The following is a 4688-nucleotide window of genomic DNA, read 5'->3' as shown; positions in this document are numbered from 1 at the left end:
CTATCCCATCCACACACTACTCCTTTCCCCTGCCGAGTGAGTCACGCCTACCCCGAAAGGGAAATGGCTTAATGGTGTAATAATAATAATAATAATAATAGATTAAAGTGGCAAAAACATACAATCCTGCAACGTTTCGATGATATCACCTGATATCACACGAATTATCTAATTCTGCGACCAGAAGTTCGATCGTGTATTCTAAAATTTGTTCCTAACCTCAAAGTATCAAAACATCAGCTATGGAATTTGGGATCAGGCACAATTTAAAGAATGATACTTTTCCGAAAGTGCGCAGACGGCTCTGTGCGCATCGCCGCTGGTGAGGCACCAATTGCTGCCAACATACGCGGTTTGTTTAAATAGAGTTTTTTAAATATAGATTTGTGCTCGCGTATCAAAGCTAGAAACCAAAACTAAAATCGTATTTTCATGTTTTCTCTATTTTACATAGTTCAAAATAGGATCTATTTCCGAACTTTTTGTATGTGTTTGCTTTATCTTTTGATTTTCAAATTTTATGCATATCTTAGCGGAGCGCGATTGACAAAGACATTTAGAAAATTTTAAGACTAAAAAGTTTAGTGTAGGTAAAGAATATGAAGAGAAAACTTGAAAATTCGATTTTAGTTTTGGTTTGTATCTTTCACACGCAGGCACAAATCTGTTTTTTAAAAAAAAAACCTATTTAAACGAACCGCTTATGTTGGCAGCATTTGGTGTCTCGCCAGCGGCGATGTGCACAGACCCGTCTGCGCACTTTCGGTAAAGTGTCATTCTGTAAATTGACCCTGATCCATCGGGTCTTCATATCTCCCGACAATTTTGCCAAATACTCAATCTGTAATCCTCCTCTTTATGAAAACTCGTAACCTCCATTAGGAGCTCATGGAGGCTGAATCTCATATAGTCGATTTAATAACGTAATTTATGGCGACTGGCCACTTCTGTTTTAAATGTATAAAATTAATCGAACTTAAAACTAGATTTCTACCTTTATCGATCGCCAAGAATTATTTTAATTTGTGTCTTTATTTTTACTTGCAATAACAGCTGTTATTTTTCATAATACATTTTTAATTGGTTTATTCAAGGTTGAAGTAATAATTATTTCAAGTCTATCTTAAAATTTAATTCTTTTAAATAATATAAAAGATTATTAAATTATAAGCTATATGGCGAAATCATCAATTTTAAAAATATTATATAAATTATAATTAAATTGTTTATCAAAACGTAAAGTTATTATAAGCTAAATTACAATTATATAAATTTATTATATTAATATTTTAATTATTTGAATGATTTAATGTTAAAAAACTCATTATTTTTACATTAAAATTAAATAGTCCCTACTGAAAAGAATCTTTGACTATATACTAAAAATTCTTTAGGTCAAAGAATCTCAGAGAAATTCTCCGCAGGCACTCAGGTAGATATTTTTAATGGCCCAGGAAGCTCGTTTAAATGGTCTGAAGGCTTTAAAATATCCTTTCCGAAATTGAAATAAGAATGAGATCATGAATAACAAGTAGACAGGCTATCTCAATAGAGTAGCCGACACTCAAGGGTCCTTTGTTAAGCTTTTGGATTAAAATATAGATGTACATTTTTTTTAATTTCATAGTTAACAGCCTAAAACATAATAATTCGGAATTTATGGGTTTCGATGACTTCAGATATCTAACTCTTTTTTTTAATGCTTAAAATTGGAATTAATAGAACGTTTCTCGTAAATGGAATGAGATACGCCAAAAAAGACAACATTTTTGAATTCAACTAGAAAATAGTGTATCAGTATATAAGTTATAATTATAAATAAGTATAATGATAAAATTAATCAATTAAAAGAAAGTGTTAATAATTTGAAGAGAAATTCAAAAAGGGAAAGCGGATTAGCCACGACCATCTATTGTAAATAACTTTGCCCGCCCGGTACGTAACGAATACAAAAGGAACATTATATTACCGTCGCACCACTCTTAACAGGACCACTAAAAGGATCTTGAAAAGGACCCAAATCTCTTAAACTATCTGCGAGACTATTTTGTTTTAAATCGACTTTGTTTATAGATTCAAATGGGCCAGGCTATTTCGCTAAAGAAAACTCAGAGATTTTTTCGGTAGGGGCATCGTATTTTTATTTTAACGTTATCTAATCAAATTTTATTGACTATCTAATATTAGAGCTATATTTGTTAAAATAATAATTAGATAAAATTTATCTTAAAATTTAATTTAAAAAAACGATTATTAAATTAATAGATTTATTGCGAAATCATCGAGTTTAATAATATTACTATATAAAATATAATTTAGAATTGGGGTTAAAACGTAAAGTTATTGTAAGTTAAATTACAATTACATAAATTTATTATATTAACGTTTTAATTATGTTAAAGATTTAATGTTTGAAAAACTTATTATTTTTAGATTAAAATGAAATAATATCGTATTTTTATTTTAACGTCATCTAATAAAATTTTATTAACTATTTAATATTGGAGCTATATCAATTCTAAATTTTACATAATTGAGTCATCAAAATTTTTTTCTTGTTCACGTTTTAATTATAATAATAATATTTTCATGAGTTCTATATTAGAAAATTATAAAGGTTAATAATATTATGTTATACATGCTTATAATTTTTTATACTAGTATTATATTCATATTTCATATTTTAAAATTATGCAAAAATTTAAAATTAAATATAATTTAAATAAATTTTAAATTGGTTTATTCATTGCTACAAGAATAATTTAAAAAATTTTATCTTAAAATCTAATTTTGTCATAAATATAAAAGATTATTAAATGAATAGATATATTGTGAAGTCATTAATTATAATAATTATATAATATAAAGTAAAAATTAATAATAAAAGATAAAATATAAAATTACATAAAGATTGCATTTAAATTGTATAATATTTAGTAACATAAACATGTTATTTCCTCTCAGATTATTTATTTAAACATTGGCTATAAGTTACGTAATAGATGTTTCTTTTTTTCTTTTAAATAATTGTATTATAATTATATAATTTTTTATGGTGAATTCGACATTGTGAAATGAGTATTTAAATTCAATTTTCTAAATTATATGCACAAATATTTTAATTTTTGTAACTTAACTAGAAAGCTTTTTATTAAATGAAATGTAGAGAGGTCCAGTTTCAAATTTGAATAAGAATATAATGTAAACATTATTTGAATGTTTTCATTAAAATAATTGTGTAATGATTTTTATGGTGTGAACTGATTAATTAATTATCAACTAATTTCACAAAAACTCACATTTTATGGAATTAGTCTAAGAGTTTATTAATAAAGAAAATGTTTAGAAATGAAAGTTGAAATTTTATAAAAATGTATTAACTAAAAATTATTTAAAGGTTTTAGTAAGAATTATAGTTTAATGCTTCTTATTTTGTAAAATGATTAATTGATATAAGCTGAATATTTTTTTTTCGAACATTAAATTTAATAAAGATTAAAATTTATTACCTTAAATTTAATTAACATAAGTAACAAATGAATAAATTATTTACTTGTAAGTTATACAATGAAACATTGAATATGATTTGAATAATATAAATGAATTTATTTTTAAAGTACCTGTATTTCAATTAAATAATTTTTCGGAATTATGCTGGTGTTCTGAGATTAATATTTTCACTCAATTTTCAAAAATATATGCAAAAATGTTCAAATTTTTTCCCTTAAATTAATATTAAGTCACTAGAAAAGGAAATTTTTATAAATAACATTTAAAATTTGTTAAAAGATATATGAATATTTCAGTTAAAATAATTGTTTAATGATTTTTATGCTTTGAAATGACTAAATAATTTTTAATTAATTATATTACAAATCGAATTTCCATAAATAATTGCAAAAGAATATAATTATTTGAGGCTTTTTAAGTTATGAACTGTTTAATTCATTATTAGCTGATTAACTTTGTTCACAATATTAAATCATATCCAGTTTAAATTTAAATTGTTTTAAATTAAGTAACCTACATTGATTACAGTAGAGTCTCGCTTGTCCGAGCTATTGTGGACCGGCCCCAAGTTGGATGATAGGGGAACTCGGATAAAAACGGAATTTTAAATAAAAAGAAACGCTCGGTGTAATAAACTGAAAGTAGAGACTTATAACGTTGAGATTATATAAAATATTAAAAAATAAGAGTAGAGGTTTGGGAAAATCTGTTCTGGTTGGTTAAGAAAGTTCATATGTATGAATAATGCATAGGGGTTGAATAATACGAACTACTAATGCGCTATAGCTCGGATAAGACGGGTAAACTCGGATAATGGGGCCTCGGATAAACGAGGTTCTACTGTATTTAGTTTCAGATTATGTAATTAAATATTAGCTGATACCTTTTGTCTCGAAGTTTCTTTTTTCTTTTAAACATTTATATTTCAATTATATGCATTTTTATTATGATTGTGATAATTGTGAAATGAGAGTCTGAACTTCATTTTCAAACTTATATTTACATATATTTTCATTATTTTAAAAGTAATTTACAAGGTAATTAATAGATTACAGATATAAAAGTGCTGCTTCATATCTAAAGGAGAATATAATCTAAACAATATTTGAGAGTATAAATGAAAATAATTGTTTAATGCTTCTTATTTTGTAAACTGATTAATTAATTATGAAATTAAA

At 25.2% G+C, this 4688-nt stretch overlaps 1 protein-coding gene across 1 annotated transcript in view; it reads left to right on the top strand.

Moving 5' to 3' along the window:
• The window catches only part of LOC117174923, a 41561-nt gene that overhangs the window by 28447 nt on the left and 8426 nt on the right, over positions 1–4688 (top strand). The gene's annotated exons all lie outside the window — the stretch shown is intronic.

The sequence above is a fragment of the Belonocnema kinseyi genome, chromosome 6, assembly GCF_010883055.1.
Source record: "Belonocnema kinseyi isolate 2016_QV_RU_SX_M_011 chromosome 6, B_treatae_v1, whole genome shotgun sequence".
NCBI classification, from domain to species: domain Eukaryota; kingdom Metazoa; phylum Arthropoda; class Insecta; order Hymenoptera; family Cynipidae; genus Belonocnema; species Belonocnema kinseyi.
The sequence above is the reverse complement of the archived record's forward strand: the minus strand, read 5'-3'. Positions and strand labels throughout refer to the sequence as shown.